The sequence below is a fragment of the Hylobates moloch genome, unplaced genomic scaffold, assembly GCF_009828535.3.
Source record: "Hylobates moloch isolate HMO894 unplaced genomic scaffold, HMol_V3 SCAFFOLD_16, whole genome shotgun sequence".
Lineage (NCBI taxonomy): Eukaryota > Metazoa > Chordata > Mammalia > Primates > Hylobatidae > Hylobates > Hylobates moloch.
In genome coordinates, this window is record NW_026652291.1 from 33,502,321 (window position 1) to 33,521,262 (window position 18,942).

Genomic DNA, 18,942 nt, shown 5'->3' on the forward strand with positions numbered 1-18,942 from the left:
ATCTCATTAACTCCAGCAACCGGGCCCTCAGCAAAAGTAATGAGGGAATCCTACTTTTTGTGGGGATAAGAGGACCAACCTGAGTGTTATCCATCAGGTAGGTGCAGCTGAGCTCAGGGGAAACATGTGGGCAATTCTAAGCCAAGCCAGCCTATCTATCCAGATTCCTTTAGGGACTAGGTTCTGGCAGGAAAGCTGTGGAGATCTGAGAAGGCACCTTTTAAGCAACAACATTTTTATTTTGTTTTAGTCATTTAAATGGCAATCTTTTCAAAATCCATTTCATACTTCCTAGCTTTTCAACGGAATATATTGAATGCAATTAAGCCTTTTCTTGATGGAGATCACCTTATGGAACATCATTTTAAACATTTATTGGGGGCCAATTTTTGTTCCAGGGACTATGTTAAAGGAATCAAATATGAATAAGACAAAGACCCCATGACAGAGAATTTGTAGTCTAGCAGGAGAGATAGAGAACTAATCAACTAGTTACAAAACTTTCTGATAATTAAATGAATTGTGAAAAGAATGGTTTGGGAACACAGAAAGTAACATCTAACTCTCCCTGACTTTCAGAAAGGGAGATCCTTAGAGAGAAGTTGATGTCAAGAGTTAAAGAAGAAATGCTTCAGTTCAAAAATAGTGAAGATGATGGAAGAACATTCCAGGCGTAAAGAAGCATATGCAAAAACCCAGACTTGTGAAGGACATGCTTAGAAGAACTTCCAACAGTTTGGGCTAGCCAGATGGTAGTGTGCATTGGTGAATGGAAAGAATTTGGACTAAGTCTCAGAGAGGCTGGTATGTCATACTGAAAGGTCTAAATACGACTCTTAAACTTCTTTTACAGGGAAGGAATACATAAGCTTGTGACACTCTTTGGGGATGTAAAAAAATCAGATGTCATTTATATATGGTACATGATAAACAAATAGTTTTGCATTAAAAATATTTTTAGATTAGTATTTTTCAGATTATAATACATTTCACTTTTTAATGCCATCTTTAATAGTTATTTTAAAATATAAATATTTTGTTCCACTTAATAAGCAACACATGCTCCTTAATTTAACTTAATTATGTAAGGAAAGGCATGATTTCTTGACCAATCCATTTAATATTAACATCTTGTGTTGTGGGTGTGTTTTGAGATTGGACACACTTAATATAGAATAATTTTGACTGCATTTTACAGTAGTAAAAATAGATTAAAATTGCTTCCATGACCTAATGTTGGAATGCTTGCCTTTGCCATTAAAAAAAAAAACTGAGTGGTTTATTTTTGAAATGTTCGTGTTTGTTTCTAAATGATGAAATTAGAAAAGGGTTTCAGGCTGCTCTCTCCCAGTTCTTCCCAGCAAAGAACACATTACAGGTATTAATGGTCTTTATACCCAATAAACTAGAGATGCAATTGCATATAACAGCCACTAGCTTCTTGAAGTATCAGAGATATTTTTGTTGTTGTTGACATAGAGATATTTTGAAGTGCTATATAAGAAGTTTTATTATGTAACTGCAACTTTTAGATCCCATGAACTCATCTTGAAGAGAATTCAGAGAATGTTCTTTCTGATATTTTTCATAGCTTGTTGTATTTCAATGTGGGAATCTTCATGTGTCCCATCTTTTGCCATGAATCCAGTCTGGGTATAAATTTTAATATATATGACCAAAAATAAAAACAACTTAAAATAGTATAACAGCTAATACCCCTACAGTGCATATTAGTAGTCCCCTATACCCCAGCTGAATAAGGGCTTTAAGATAGTATTCCTGGCCAGGCGCAGTGGCTTGTGCCTTTAATTCCAGCACTTTGGGAGGCCGAGGTGGGGGGATGGCTTGAGCCTGGGAAGTTTGATCTCAACCTGACCAAGGCCAGCCCCATCTCTGCAGTGGACAGGCAATGTGAGAGGAGCTCCAGGCTCACAGAAGTGGGTCAGGGAAAAGACTGTTGGAATCCTATACTAACTCCAGGTGTCTGCAAACCCATAGTAACCCAGCCTTTAGCCCCAACCATTGGACAGTCCTATCTCATCTGCTAGGCTGAAGGCTCCCACATTTGTCCTCAACTCGGGTAAGACCTAGTCAACACAGAGCTATGACCTGTAATTCTTCCTGGAAGCTTCCAGGAAGAGAAGACACTTGAAAACAAAAGACGGTTTTTGTTTTTTTTTTTTTTAGAGTAGTTAGTTTCATAGGAAGATTGAGAGGAAGGTACAGAGATTTTTCATAAATCCCCTGCTCCTACACATGCATAGGCTCTCCCATTATCAACACTTTTCACTAGAGTGGTACATTGGTTACAACTGATGAACCTACACTGGTACATCATTATCACCCAGAGTCCGTAGTGTTTACATGAGGGTTCACTCTTGGTGTCATACATTCTATGGGTTTGGACAAATGTATGATACATATCTACCATTATAGTCATACAGAGTATTTCCACTGCCCTAAAAATCTCTCTGAGCACAGAACACACTTTTTATTCTGGAATCTTGGCATGTTGGAGAGGGTCTTCTGGTCAGACTGACAATCTTCCTGATAAGGAATTTTTAAAGTTTATTTTTCCATAGGTTATTGGGGTACAGATGGCATCTGGTTACACGAGTAAGTTCTTTAGTGGTGATTTGTGATATTTTGGTGCACCCATCACCCAAGCAGTATATCTGATTTGTAGTCTTTTATCTCTTCCCCCGCTTCCACCCTTCCCCCAAAGTCCCCAAAGTCCATCATATCATTCTTATGCCTTTGCATCCTCATAGCTTAGCTCCCACATATCAGTGAGAACATACGATGTTTGGTTTTCCATTCCTGAGTTACTTCACTTAGAATAATAGTCTCCAATCTCATCCAGGTCGCTGCAAATGCCATTAATTCATTCCTTTTTATGGCTGAGTAGTATTCCATCATATATATATATACCACAGTTTCTTTATCCACTCATTGAGTGATGGGCATTTCGTTTGGTCCCACGATTTTGCAATTGTGAATTGTGTTGCTATAAACATGTGTGTGCAAGTATCTTTTTCATATAATAACTTCTTTTCCTCGGGGTAGATACCCAGTAGTGGGATTGCTGGATAAAATGGTAGTTCTACTTTTAGTTCTTTAAGGAATCTCCACACTGTTTTCCATAGGCTGTACTAGTTTACATTCCTACCACCAGCGTAAAAGTGTTCCCTGATCACCGCATCCATGCCAACATCTACTATTTTTTATTTTTTGATTATGGCCAATTTTGCAGAAGTAAGGTGGTATCACATTGTGGTTTTGATTTGCATTTCCCTGATCATTAGTGATGTTGAGCATTTTTTCATGTTTGTTGGTCATTTGTGTATCTTCTTTTGAGAATTGTTTATTCATGTCCTTAGCCCACTTTTTGATGGGATTGTTCTTTTCTTACTGATTTGTTTGAGTTTATTGTAGATTCTGGATATTAGTCATTTGTCAGATGTATAGATTTTGAAGATTTTCTCCTACTATGTGGGTTGTCTGTTTGACAACTATTCCTTTTGCTGTGCAAAAGCTCTTTAGTTTAATTAAGTCCCAACTATTTATCTTTGTTTTTATTGCATTTGCTTTTGGGTTCTGATCATAAAATCCTTGCCTAAGCCAATGTCTAGAAGGGTTTTTCCAATGTTATCTTCTAGCATTTTTATAGCTTCAGGTCTTATATTTAAGTGCTTAGTCCATCTTGAGTTGATTTTTGTATAAGGTGAGAGATGAGGATCCAGTTTCATTCTCCTACACGTGGCTAGCCAATTATCCCAGCACCATTTGTTGAAAAGGGTGTCCTTTCCCCACTTTTATGTTTTTGCTTGCTTTGTTGAAGATCAGTTGGCTGTAAGTATTTGGGTTTATTTCTAGGTTGCCTATTCTGTTCCATTGGTCTATGTGCCTATTTTTATACCAGTACCATGCTGTTTTGGTGACTATGACCTTATAGTATAGTTTGAAATCAGTTAGTGTGATGCCTCCAGATTTGTTCCTTTTGCTTAGTCTTGCTTTGGCTATGTGGGCTCTTTTTTAGTTCCATATGAAATTTAGGATTGTTTTTTCTACTTCTGTGATGAATGATGGTGGTATTTTCATGGGGATTTCATTGAACATGTAGATTGCTTTTGGCAGTATAGTCATTTTCACAATATTGATTCTACCCATCCATGAGCATGAAATGGGTCATCTATGATTTCATTCAGCAGTGTTTTGTAGTTTTCCTTGTAGAGGTCTTTCGCCTCCTTTGTTGGGTATATTCTGAAGTATTTTATTTATTTATTCTTTTTTTTTGCAGCTATTGTAAAAAGGGTTGAGTTCTTGATTTGATTCACTCCTTGGTCGCTGTTGGTGTATAGAAGAGCTACTGATTTGTGTACATTAATCTTATATCCCAAAACTTTGCTGAATTCTTTTATCAGTTCTAGGAGCTTTCTGGAGGAGTCTTTAGGATTTTCGAGGTAAAGGATCATATCATCAGCAAACAGTGACAGTTTGACTTCCTCTTTATCGATTTTGATGCCCTTTATTTCTTTCTCTTGCCTGATTGCTCTGGCTAGGACTTCCAGTACTATGTTGAAAAGGAGTGGTGAGAGTGGGTATTCTTGTCTTGTTCCATTTCTCAGAGGGAATGCTTTCAACTTTTTCCCATTCAATATGATGTTGGCTGTGGGTTTGTCATAGGTGGCTTTTATTACATTTAGGTATGTCCCTTGTATGCTGATTTTGCTGAAAGTTTTAATCATAAAGGGATGCTGGATTTTTTGTCAAATGCTTTTTCTGCATCTATTGAGATGATCATGTGATTCTGGTTTTTAATTCTGTTTATGTGGTCTATCACATTTATTGACTTGTGTATGTTAAACCATCCCTGCATCCCTGGTTTTAAACCCACCTGGCCATAGTGGATTATCTTTTTGATATGCTGTTGGATTTGGTTAGCCAGTATTTTGTTAGGAATTTTAGCGTCTCTGTCCATCAAGGATATTGGTCCATAGTTTTCTTTTTTGGTTATATCTTTTCCTGGTTTTGGTATTAGCGTGATGCTGGTTTCATAGGATGAAGTAGAAAGGGCTCCCTCTTTCTTGATCTTGTAGAATAGTGTCTAAAGAATTGGTACCAATTCTTCTTTGAATGTCTGGTAGAATTCTGCTCTGAATCCATCTGGTCCTGGACTTTTTTTGTTGTTGGTAATTTTTTAATTACCATTTCAATCTTGCTGCTTGTTATCAGTCTGTTCAGGGTATCTAATTCTTCCTGATTTAAGCTAGGAGGGTTGTATTTTTCCAGGAATTTATCTATCTCTTCAAGATTTTCTAGTTTATCTGCATAAAGGTGTTCACAGTAGCCTTGAATTATCTTTTGTATTTCAGTGGTGTCAGTTGTAACGTCTCCTGTTTTGTTTCTTAATGAAGTTATTTGGATTTTCTCTCTTATTTTCTTGGTTAATCTTGCTAATGGTCTATTAATTTTATTAAACTTTCCAAAGAACCTCATGTTTGTTTTATGTTTTGTATTTTTTTTTTGTTTCAATTTCATTTAGTTCTGCTCTGCTCTTGGTTATTTCCTTTCGTCTGCTGGGTTTGGATTTGGTTTGCACTTGTTTCTCTAGTTCCTTGAGGTGTGACCTTAGAATATCAGTTTGTGCTCTTTCAATCTTTTTGATGTAGGCATTTAGGGCTATGAATTTTCCTCTTAGCACCACCTTTGCTGTACCCTGGAGGTTTTGATAGGTTGTATCATTATTGTCATTCAGTTTGAATAATTTTTTAATTTCCATCTGGATTTTGGTTTTGACTTAATTCTCATTCAGGAACAGGTTATTTAATTTCCATGTATTTGCATGGCTTTGAAGGTTCCTTTTGGAGTTGGTTTCCAGTTTTATTCCACTGTGGTCTGAGAGAGTGCTTGATATAATTTCAATTTTCTTAAATCTATTGAGACTCATTTTATGGCCTATCATATGGTCTATCTTGGAAAAAGTTCCATGCACTGTTGAATAGAATGTGTATTCTGTGGTTGTTGGATGAAATGTTCTGTTTATATCTGTTAAGTCTATTTGTTCCAAGGTTAGTTTAAAACCATTGTTTCTTTGTTGACTTTCTGTTTCAATAACCTGTCTAGTGCTGTCAGTGGAGTATTGAAGTCCCCCACTATTACTGTGTTGCTGTCTATCTCATTTCTTAGGTCTATTAGTAATTGTTTTATAAATTTGGGAGCTCCAGTGTTAGGTGCACATATGTTTAGGATTGTGATATTTTCCTGTTGGACAAGGCCATTTACCATTTAATAATATTCCTCTTTGTCTCTTTTAACTGCTGTTGCTTTAGAGTTTGTTTTGTCTGATACAAGAATGGCTACCCCTGCTCGCTTTCGGTGTCCATTTGTGTGAAATACCTTTTTCCACCCCTTTACTTTAAGTTTATGTGAGTCCATATGTGTTAGGTGAGTCTCCCGTAGGCAGCAGAGAGTTAGTTGGTGAGTTCTTATCCATTCTGCAGTTCTATATCTTTTAAGTGGAACATTTAGGCAATTTACGTTCAATGTTAGTATTGAGATGTGAGGTACCATTGCATTCATTGTGCTATTTGTTGCTTGCATACCTTGGTTTTTCTTGTTTTTTTGTTTTTGCTTTTTAACTTGCATTTTTGTTTTATAGGTTCTGTGTGATTTATGCTTTAAAGAGTTTCTGTTTGTATGTGTTTCCAGGATTTGTTTAAAGATTTAGAGCTCCTTTTAGCAGTTCCTATAGTGGTGGCTTGGTAGTGGCGAATTCTCTCAGCATTTGCTTGTCTGAAAAAGACTGTATCTTTCCTTCATATATGATGCTTAGTTTTGCTGGACACACAATTCTTGGCTGATAATTGTTTTGTTTGAGGAGGCTGAAGATAGGGTCCCAATCCCTTCTAGCTTTGTAGGGTTTCTGCTGAGAAATCTGCTGTTAATCTGATAGGTTTCCTTTATAGGTTAGCTGAGTGCTTTTGTCTCACAGCTCTTAAAATTATTTTCTTTGTCTTAACTTTAGATAACCTGATGACAATATGCCTAGATGATTATCTTTTTGCGATGAATTTCCCAGGTGTTCTTTGTGCTTCTTTTATTTGCATGTCTAGGTCTCTAGCCAGGCCAGGGAAGTTTTCCTCGATTATTCCCCCAAATACATTTTCAAAACTTTTAGATTTCTCTTCTTCCTCTGGAACACTGATTATTCTACACTTGATCTTAGCCAAAAGGCCGAGAAGTGATGGAACACTGATTATTCTTAGGTTTGTTCCCTTAACATAATCCCAGACTTCTTGGAGGCTTTGTTCATATTTTCTTATTGTTTTTCTTTGTCTTTGTTGGATTGGGTTAATTCGAAGACCTTGTCTTTGAGCTCTGAATTTCTTCTTCTACTTATTCAATTCTATTGCTGAGACTTTCCAGAGCATTTTGCATTTCTATAGGTGTGTCCAATGTTTCCTGAAGTTTTGGTTGTTTTTCTTTATGCTATCTATTTCCTTGAATATTTCTCCCTTCACTTCTTGCATCGTTTTTTGTATTTCCTTGCATTGGGCTTTGCCTTTCTCTGGTGTGTCCTTGATTAGCTTGATAACTAACCTCCTGAATTCTTTTTCAGGTAAATCAGGGATTTCTTCTTGGTTTGGATCCACTGCTGGTGAGCAAGAGTGATTTTTGGGGGGTGTTAAAGAGCCTTGTTTTGTCATATTACCAGAGTTGGTTTTCTGGTTCCTTCTCATTTGGGTAGGCTCTGTCAGAGGGAAGGTTTAGGGCTGAGGGCTGTTGTTCAGATTCTTTTGTCCCATGCGGTGTTGCCTTGATGTAGTACTCTTCCTCTTTTCCTATGGATGTGGCTTCCTGTGAGCCAAGCTGCAGTGATTGTTATCTCTCTTCTGGGTCTGGCCACCTAGCAAGTCTACCCGGCTCTGGGCTGGTACTGGCGATTGTCTGCACATAGTCCTGTGATGTGAACCATCTATGGATCTCTCAGTGTGGATACCAGTACCTGTTCCCATGGAGGTGGCAGGGGGTGAAATGGACTCTATGAGGGTTGTTAGCTTTGGTGGTTTAATGTTCTATTTTTGTGCTGGTTGGCCTACTGCCAGGAGGTGGCACTTTCCAGAGAGCATCAGCTGTGGTAGTATTGAGAGAAAATGGCAGTGGGCGGGGCCTTAAAACTCCCAAGAGTATATGCCTTTTGTCTTCAGCTACCAGGGTGGATGGGAAAGGCCCATCAGGTCGGGGCAGGGCTAAGCATGTCTGAGCTCAGACTCTCCTTGGGCAGGTCTTGCTGTGGCTGCTGTGGAGGATGGAGGTGATGTTGCAAGGTCAATAGAGTTGTGTACCTAGCAGGATTATGGCTGCCTCTGCTGAGTCATGCAGATTGTCAGGGAAGCAGGGGAAAGCCAGCAGTCACAGGCTTCACCCAGCTCCCACGCAAACCGAAGGGCTGATCTCACTCTCACCGCGCCCCTTCTAACAGCATTGTTTCTCTGCTCAGTTACACTACTATTGGCTGTTCTGGAAATCAGCAAACCCATCAAATACGTTGTGTTCAATAGTTCCCTGGGGTTAGCAGACATGGGCACACCTTAAAAACACAGTCAAGGTTGTCTTCAGCAACCTGTACCAGTCCTTTCTCTCTTCTGGTCCATCTGAAGTAGTTATTTTGTTTACAAATATTTCACCAGCATCACACTCAGGAAATCTAAGATTAAATAAAAACAAAAAAGATGGTATTTCTGAAACATATTTCCCATAACATGTCCATCAGACAGAGAATGAAGAAATTGGAAGGATGAAAATGGAACGAGGGATGGGGCATCAGTTGAGACAGAATGGGGGGTGGTACATTTTATGAATCCTCATTCCTACAAAATGAACCACAAAGGCAGAGGCTTCCGTGTCTCTTATATCTACCCACATGCCCATCATGCTTTTTAAAAATCAGGCATTAAGAATTTGGGAATAGAAGGGATATTTATTTATTAAACATCATCTAAAATCAAGAGTCTAATCTTTAAAAACCTTCTTCAGTGGAGGGAGCTCACAGCCCTCTGACATGGGGAGAAGCTTATCCTCAGGCACACAAAATGGCAGAGGCCAGCAGGGGGCAGCAGCACAGCAGGAATATTGAGGCAAGCCTGGGGTATTGGGATGCAGCCAGTGAAAAGTTGGCCAACAGGAAATCATTGTCCTCCGCCCTTGGAAGAGCTTGATTAGAACCTGGAGCTTCACATAATAATCAAGATAAGAAATTTGGTGAAGTTCAATTTTCTTTTAAATTTTTGTCATGAAAAATTTCAAACACACACACACACACACACACACACACACACACACACGCGGAATTAAAGAGAAAAGCACAGTGAACCAATATGTCCGTTCCCCAGATTCATCGTTATCAACATTCTGCTATACTTCCTCACCTGAACCTATTTTCTTTCTTTCTTATTTTAGCGACAATTGGAGTTTTAAATTTTAAAGTGTGTGTTCTTTAAAGGTGAGATTTGGTGAGTAGTCAAGCTCTAGTATAGTCTCACACTGCCATCAAGGATGTAGGCTCCTTTTATCCTTCTGCTCTGACACCCTTAGGTTACCTCATGGTGGGATGATGGCAGCTGCACTTCTGGGAATCACATCCACATCCCAGGCAGAAGGCTGGGTGTAGTGGCTCACGCCTGTAATCTCAGCACTTTGGGAGACCAAGGTGGGCAGATCACTTGAGATCAGGAGTTCAAGATCAGCCTGGTCAACATGGTGAAATCCTATCTCTACTAAAAATTCAAAAATTAGCTGGGCCTGGTGGTGGGCGTCTGAAATTCCAGCTACTCGGGAGTCTGAGGAGGGAAAATCACTTGAACCCGAGAGGCAGAGGTTGCAGTGGGACTCCATCGCAAAAACAAAAAACAAAAAAAACCATTCCAGGCAAAAAGAAGGAAGACCCAGGTTAAAAGGCAAATGTTAAAAGGCTACTTTCAGCATGACAGACAAAGACAGGGTGCTGGGGGAGCAGTAAAATTCAGGGACCACCACATGGAAATTCTAATTCAGCACCAAACGAATGTGAAGCTCAGAGGAAAGATAAGCTTTAAAAGCCACCTATGAAATGGGAGAGAATACTAGGAAGTCCAGCTCAGGAAAAATGCAACTGACATTTATGTATCACTTCTTGTAGTTTGCAATGAGATCAAGACTATACATGTTATCTCATTAAATTGTCACAGCAACCCAATCAAGTAGGTTAAATAATTTTACAGATGATGAAATGAGACCTCAAGAGACCTCGTAACTTTCTCAAGGCTACAGAGCTAGTAAATAGTGGGTCCAAAATGATCTGCTCTTCATTGTCCTAATCTCCTTATTACTGATTCTTTCAGAGATATAATATGTGTTCCTAAGGAAAAAAATCTGTAATCCTCACCATCAAAGGCCACTACTGCATATACTTGATTCCAAACCAGGAGCACAAAGGTGCGCATTCTTCTCGTGTCCATTGCAGTACACTGTTCAGGAAGCTGCAGACCTAGCTGCGCCTTTACCACGAGGGAAGCGGGGGCCCTGGATGAGGGTCTGGGCTGGGATGAGAGGCCCTCATCCCCCAGCTCAGACACATCTGCTTTAAGAAATGGCTCACGCCTATAATCCTAGCACTTTGGGAAGCCGAGGCTGGTGGATCATGAGGTCAAGAGATTGAGACCATCCTGGTCTACATGGTGATACACTGTCTCTACTAAAAATACAAAAAAAATTAGCTGGGCAGGGTGGCACATGCCTGTAGTCCCAGCTACTCGGGAGGCCGAGGCAGGAAAACTGGTTGAACCCGGGAGGCAGAGGTTACAGTGAGTCAAGATAGCGCCACTGCACTCCAGCCTGGCGACAGAGCAAGACTCAGTCTCAAAAACAAAAAAAAAAAAGGAAAAAGAAATGGAGTAAAACTTCCATGAAGCCATTGCTCTTCTGCCCCTTCCAATAAAAGGAAAGGAAATGCACATAGATCCACTGGGCTCAGAGTGACCTCCTGTCAAGGACTTCTGAATTGTCTTCAAAGATGGAAAATATTGCTTTGCACACAGCTCCTGGGTTGGATTAATCATGAGCTGAATTTCACATAAAAGCAGAGATAAGAGACTTGATGCAGTCCAACATTCTTCCTTAACTTTCTTATTAAGAAAGTTTTCAAAAGTACACAAAAGAAGAGAGAATAATATAAAAAACTCAATACACCCATCCTTGGATCCAACAATTATTCACTTTTTGCTCCAGTTGCTTCATGTCTTCCTTTTGGTCAGCCTTCTTTTTTTGTGAATATTTCTTAAAATCCCTGTCATCAGGCCATTTCACCCCAAAGTCCTTCCATATATCTCTCTAATAGACTTTTTAATGTATAAACACAAAACCTCTATCACAATCAGTGGTATTAACACTCACTCTATATTCACATTTTCGGCTGAGCATGGTGGCTCATGCCTGTAATTCCAGCACTTTGGGAGGCTGAGGCAGGTGGATCACTTGAGGTCAAGAGTTCGAGACCAGCCTGGCCAACATGGTGAAACCCTATCCCTACTAAAAATACAAAAATTAGCCAGGCGTGGTGGCAGAAGCTAGTAGTCCCAGCTACTTGGGAGGCTGAAGCAGGAAAATCACTTGAACCTGGGAGCCAGAGGTGGCAGTGAGCCGAGATCATGCCATTGCACTCCAGCCTGGGTGACAGTGCAAGACTCTGTCTCAAAAATAAATAAATAAATAAATAAAAATTCAATTGTTTCAAAAATGTCTTTTTATAATTGGTTTCTTCAAAACAGGATCTAAACAAAATCAGGTCACTGCATTTGACTGTTATGTTGCTTAAATTTCTTCTAGCCTAGAGTAGTGTTACCATCTTACTGCCAGCGAGGTTCCCCAATTTCTTGACTTCTTCAACTGTGTTCTTTCTCACCTCCACATCTCCGTACTTGCTGTACTTTCTGCCTAAAAGATGTCCCCTGGCCCATACATTGCCCCAGAATCTTCTGCTTGTCCTTCAGCTTTCAAATGGGATAATCTTGCTTGTATAACATAGCCCTCTGTCAGAGCTTCTTTTGTTAAGCCCTTTGATTGTGATCCTAGTTTGCATATTGATTACTATATTTGTCAAGAGTTTTTGTATCATATGGAAAATGGCTACCAATGGGACTGGGCAAAAAATTCAGTCTGTTAAATGCAGACTGTGATTCCACAGTTCTGGGATGAGGTGTGAGGATCTGCATTCCTCACAGGCTCCCTGGTGATGCCAATGCAGCTTGTCTAAAGACTGCACAATGAGTGGTGACAGGCTAGATCATTCCCCACTTCCTCTATCGTAACACTTACCACACTGTATTGCAATGGTTTCTTTGAATATCTGTCTTCCCTCTAGAACAGGGGTTAGTAAACTATTGGAACAAAGCCATACCCATTTGTTAATGTCTTGTATGTGACTGCTTTTGAGCTATAACATCAGAGTTGAGCAGTTGCAAAAGAGACCATATGGCCCACAAAGTCTGAAATATTTACCATCTGGCTCTTAATGGAAAAAGTTTGCCAACCCTTCCTTTAGACTGTAGTGCGGGGAGATAGTTTTTTCTTTTTCTTTTTTCTTTCTTTTTTTTTTTTTTGAGACAGTCTTGTTCTGTCGCCCAGGCTGGAGTGCAGTGGTGCAATCCTGGCTCACTGCAACATCCGCCTCCTGGGCTCAAGCAATTCTCCTGCCTCAGTCTCCTGAATAGCTGGGATTATAGGCGCCCGCCATCCCACCCAGCTAATTTTTGTGTTTTTAGTAGAGATGGGGTTTCACCATGTTGGTCAGGCTGGTCTCGAACTCCTGATCTCCGGTAATCTGCCCACCTTGGTCTCCCAAAGTGCTGGGATTACAGACGTGAGCCACCGTGCCCAGCCAGGAGAAAGCTTTTTCATTAGAATATCTCAGACCCAAGTCAAAGACCCTGCACATAGTAGGGACAGAATAAGTAAGTTACTGAATGATAAATAATGAGAGTAACTGACAATAAGTGAGCGCTTACTACATGCCAGGAATTATACTAAATGCTTTATATGCAGCATCTCATTTAATTTCCATGCTAACTCTGTGCAGGGGGAAGACTATTCTCATGTTTCAGGTAAAGAAACAGAGGCTTAGAGGTTCCTTTCCTACCCATGTTGAAAGGACTCACAAGCCCATGTAATCTGACTCTAGCACACTTTCACAACTGAAAAGTTGCTCATGGAAAGGTAAGCAAAACCTGTTTATCCTGGGCCTATTTGAGGCAGACTGAGTCACTGTCTCTGTGAAAATGACTACCAATGGGACTGGGCAAAAATTATTAAAACATTCTTACAGTTTAAATCAAAAGACGCCAGGTTAATTGAACATACACACACATAAAAGCACCTTCTTTGTAGTAAATACTATCCAATTACAGTGGACCCAGCCATTCTTCGCAGAGTCCAAAGCGTGACCTGTACTTAAGAGAATTATAAGATTATAAACTACCTAGGGGCTTCTTTCCCTTGGAAGCTCTTTCTTCACCCTGCATACCCCAAAAACTGTCTCCCAGTATAGCACCTTGCTCAGTCTTAAGCCACTGTAGGCACAAGAGAGAGCCTACATGGAAGAATGAAGCAGGTGAAATCTGTTAAACTTCAGAAAACTTCTCGTACATGCTACTTCATTTTATAGTACCACAGTTCCCAGAAGATAGGGAGAAGGGTGGCAACTAGTTTAACCCTTTATTATTGTTATTATTATTATTATTATTTTGAGACAGATCTCATTCTGTTGAGCAGTGGTGTGATCTCAGCTCACAGCAGCCTCAACCTCCTGGGCTCAATCAATCCTCTAGCATCAGTCTCCCAAGTAGCTGGGACTACGGGTGTGCACCACCACACCCAGCTAATTTTATTTTTTATTTTTTAGAGAGGTGGGGTTTAGCCATATTACCCAGGCTGGTCTTGAATTCCTGGGCTTAAGCAATCCTCCTGCCTCAGTCTCCCAAAGTGCTGGGATTATAGGTATGAGCCACTGTGCCCAGCCTTATTATTATTTTATTAAAAGCCAAAGGCTAAAGTGACTCAGCCTGTGTTTCATGGAATAGTAATAATTCTAGGACTGAAATGCACGCGTCTTATGTTCCAATATAGTGAGAAAGAGAAGTTCAAAGAGAGCTAGAAATAATGAAAGAGAAAGAGAAACACAGGGAATGGTGAAAAAGAGAAAAACAAATACAAGGCAGATACTAGCCTGCCAGAGCAACTGAGCAAGCCCTGAAGCAGTGGTGAGAAATTAGTCTGGAACACAAGACTCTTTGATTATGATCCTAGTTTGCATATTGATTACTACATTTGTTGAGAGCTTTGGGATCTTATGGAAAAAAGAAACTGGGATATACATTTCAAAAACTCTCATAGTGATTATTATCATTGAAGGGATTTCCATGGGGAAAAAAGAGTCACCCCTCTTTTTAATCTGGAGAATAACACTGACATCTAGTCTCAAAACTGCCCTCTGAACAGACCATTTTCCTGCCCTTGTGGAGAATTCTGTTTGTGGCTCTAAATGTTCCTCTCATTCAGAAATTCAAGGTTTGATAATGAAGGAGTTGAAGTCTTGAGGAGCCTCCTTTTGATCAAATTTGACTGCAACCAGTCTGTTCTCTAGGAATTCAGACAGAATGTAAGCATGATTACCTAACTTTACAGTTTAAAAAAGAATTCCTTAGACTCTGCTTTCATACAAGATAAAGTAACAGGGACTGGCTTAACTCTCCAGCCTAAATCAATCAAAAAAGTAGACATGATATGAAATAATCATATTCAAGGCACTGTACATCAGAAAATGAAGCACAGTAATCCCAATAAGACTGTGAGCCCACAGCTGCCCTCAGCTTATGGTTCTGAAAGAGCTTCCAAGGCGTGATGCAGGAAGCGGGGACCTAAGCAGAGGTCAGAGGACTCCTGATTTAAAGAGACTGACCTGAGAGTCTGAGGGAGACCAAGGCAGTTAGAACTGTTAGGACATAGGACCAGAAAGCTAAAAGCTGCACGAGAGAATGTGGAGGTCAGCAGAGGGTCTGCCTTGAGACTTCAGGAAGGTACTGATCATCATGTTTATGTAAGGAAACTACCCAAGGCCAGGGAAAGAACCAAACGAAAGAATTCTTGGAAAAGTGGAAACCTCAGAATTGAGAGGGCACTGGATAGATGACTCAGAAGGGTCTTGGGACCAGGTCCTACCTAAAGAATCTTAAAAGAGTTTGAATGGGTCAAACTGCTTCAAGTCAACTAGTTGTATCCCAAAACTAAGCTCAATAATATTGTTAGGAAGACACAAATGTCCTAGACTAATAAACAATGTAAAATTTACAATGTCTGGCATTCATTCAAAAATTACCAGGCATCCAAAGAAGTAGGAAACTATGACCCATAATGAGAAGAATAATCAATCAATCAGAGCCAACCAAGAAAAGATTCATATTATAATTAGCTAACAAGGGCATTAAAAATAATCATTATAACTGTATTTCCTATGTTCAAAAGCTTAGGTAGACAGATGAAAGACATAAGAATAACCCAAGTTAAACTTGGATGTATAAAAACTACAGTGTCTGAGATGAATAAAAATTGGATGGAATTAATGGCAGATTAGATATTTCAGAAGAAAAGATTAGGGAACTTTAAAGATATAATAGTAGAAACTACCAAATGAAACAGAAAAATTTTAAAAATAAGCTGTAAAACAACTTTAAGCATTCTAATAAACATGTAATTTGGAGTCAAAGGCAGAGATTGTCAGATTAATGAAAAAAGTAAGATATGGCTATATGCTACCTATAAGAAACACATAATCATTTTAAAGACACAAACAGGTTAAAAGAATGGAAAAAGATATATCATGCTATACTCATCAAAAAAAGCTGGAGGCCAGGCTCAGTGGCTCACGCCTGTAATCCCAGCACTTTGGGAGGCCGAGGCAGGTGGATTACTGAGGTCAGGAGTTTGAGACCAGCCTGGCCAACACGGTGAAAACCTGTCTCTACTAATAATACAAAAATTAGCTGGGTGTGGTGGCGCATGCCCCTAATCCCAGCTACTGGAGAGGCTAAGGCAGGAGAATCACTTGAGCCCGGTAGGTGGAGGTTGCAGTGAGCTGAGATTACGCCATTGCACTCCAGCCTGGGTGACAAGAGTGAAACACCATCTTCAAAAAACAGGAGAAAGAAACTGGAGTGACTAGATTAGTATCAAAAATATTCACAGCAAAGTATATTACCAGTGGTAAAGCAGGTCATTTCATAATGATGAATGGATCAATTCATCAAGAGGACATAACAATAATAAAGGCTTATGCATCTAATAACAGAGCTTTAAAATACATGTAATAAAAGCTGATAGGCTGGGCAAATGGTTCACATCTGTAATCCCAACACTTTGGGAGGCTGAGGCAGGAGGATCGCTTGAGCCCAGGAGTTCGAGGCCAGTGTGGGCAACATAGCAAGACCCTGTCTGTACAAAAAATAAATCTTAAAAAATTATTTTTAAATATTTTTGGTATTGTGGCACATGCCTGTAGTACCAGCTACTTGAGAGGCTGGGGTAAGAGGATAACTTGAACCCAGATCGAGGCAGCAGTGAGCCATGATCATGTCACTGCACTCCAGCCTAAGCAAAAGAGTGAGACATTGTCTAAAAAAAAAAGAAAAAGAAAAAGAAAAGAAAAAAAATAAAAGAAAACTGATAGAACTGCAAGGATAGGCAAATCCATAACTATGATCAGAGATTTTCATAGCCTCTCTCAGTAACTAATAGAACAAATGGAGATAAAATCAGTAAAATTAGAAAATACTTGAACACCACAAATAACCACCTTGACCTAATTGACACTCCACCCGACAACAGCAGAATTTACCTTTTTTTTCAAGTGCACAGGAAAAGTTACCATGATAGACCATATTCTAGGCCATAAAATAAAAGGATTCAAATCATGTAAAATATATGATCTCTGACCACAGTAGAATTCAATTAGCAAGATCTATGGAAAATTTCTCATTATCTGAAAATTAAATAACACACGTCTAAATAATCCATGAGTCAGAGAAGAAATCAAATGGAAAATTAGAAAGTATTTTAAACTGAACAAAAATTAAAAGGCAACATATCAAAATTTGGGGGATGCTACAAAAGCATTATGTAGGGGGAAATTTACAGCTTTAAATGCTTAAATTTGAAAATGAAAAAAGTATTATACCAATGATCTCAATTTTTGCCTTAAGAAGCTAGAAAAAGAGGAGCAAATTAACCCAAAATAAACAGAAGAAATGAAATAATAACAAAGCAAAAATCAGTGAAGAGATAGAAAAACAATAGAGAAAATCAATAAAACTAAAAGCTAGTTTTATGCAAAGATCAATAAAATTTACAGACATCTAGCCAGACTGAAGAGGAAAAAAAAAAAAAGTAAAAATTGACAATATCAGGAATGAGAAGAGGAGGTGGAGCAAGATGGCCGAACAGAAGCCTCCAGCAATCATCCCAAAACAGGAACACCAAATTGAACGACTATCCACACAAAAAACATCTTCATAAAATTAGGTGAGTAGTCACAGTACCTGGCTTTAGTATATCAAAGAAAGAGGCACTGAAGTAGGCAGGAAAGACAGTTTTGATTCACCTAACCCCCAACTCCAGCTGGTGAGACAACAGCTGGGGAAGTCAAGGGCATGCTTGTGCCACTCCTTCCCCCAACCCCAGGCAACTCAGCTCGCAGCACTGGGAGAAACTCCTTCCTCATGCTTGAGGAGAAGGGGACATAAAAAGGACTTTGTCTTGCAACTTGGATAACAGCTCAGCCACAGTAGAATAGGGCACCAAGAAGAGTTGTAGGGCCTGCATTTCAGACCATATCTCCCAGACAACATTTTTAGACATACCCCGGGCCAGAAGAGAACCCACTGCCTTGAAGGAAAGGGCCCAGTCCTAGCAGGATTCATTACCTGCCGACTAAAGAGCCCTTGGGCCCTCAATAACCAGCAGTGGTAGCCAGGCAGTACTCACCACAGGTCACAGGTGACACTCAGAGCCATGCTCAGGTGTGATACAGCACATTCCTAGCTGCATCCTTCTGCTCGAGGAAAAGAGAGGGAAGAATAAAGGGGACTTTGTTCTACAGCTTGGGTACCAGCTTGGCCACAGTGGGGTAGAATACCAGGTAGGCTTCTAGAGTCCCCTGTTCCAGGCCTTGGTTCCTGGATAGTATTTCTAGACCCACCCTGGGCCACAGGGGAGCCCACTGCCCTGAAAGGAGAAACTCAAGACTGGCAGCATTCACCACGAACTGACTAAAGAACCCTTGGGCCTTGAGGCAGCCAGGCAGTAGTTACTGCAGGCCTTGGGAGAAACCCAGGGCTATGCTGGCCTTGTGTCTGACCCAACACAGTCCTAGTAGTGGTGACCACAGGGGTGCTTGTGTCCCTCGTCCCCCAGCTCCAGGCAGCTCAGCACAAAGAGAGAGAGGCTCTTTTTGTTTGGGGGAAAGTAAGGGAAGAGAACAAGAGTTTCTGCCTGGTAATCCAGGTAATTCTCCCAGGTCTTACCCAAGACCATCAAGGTAGTACTTCCACAAGTCTGCAAGAGCCACAGCATTACTGGGCTTGGAGTGGCCCCTAAGGCAGGTATGGCTGCAGTGACCAAAGTCTTAAATCACAATACCCAAGTCCCTTTGAATACTGGAAAGCCTTCCCAAGAAGGACAAGAATAAATAAACTCCTACTGGGAATACTACAATAAATATCTAACTTTTCAATGGCCAGATACTGAAAAACATTCACAAGCATCAAGACCATGCAGTAAAACATGAGTTCACCAAATGAGCTAAATAAGGTACCAGTGACCAATCCTGGAGAGACAGAAGTATGTGACTTCTCAGAC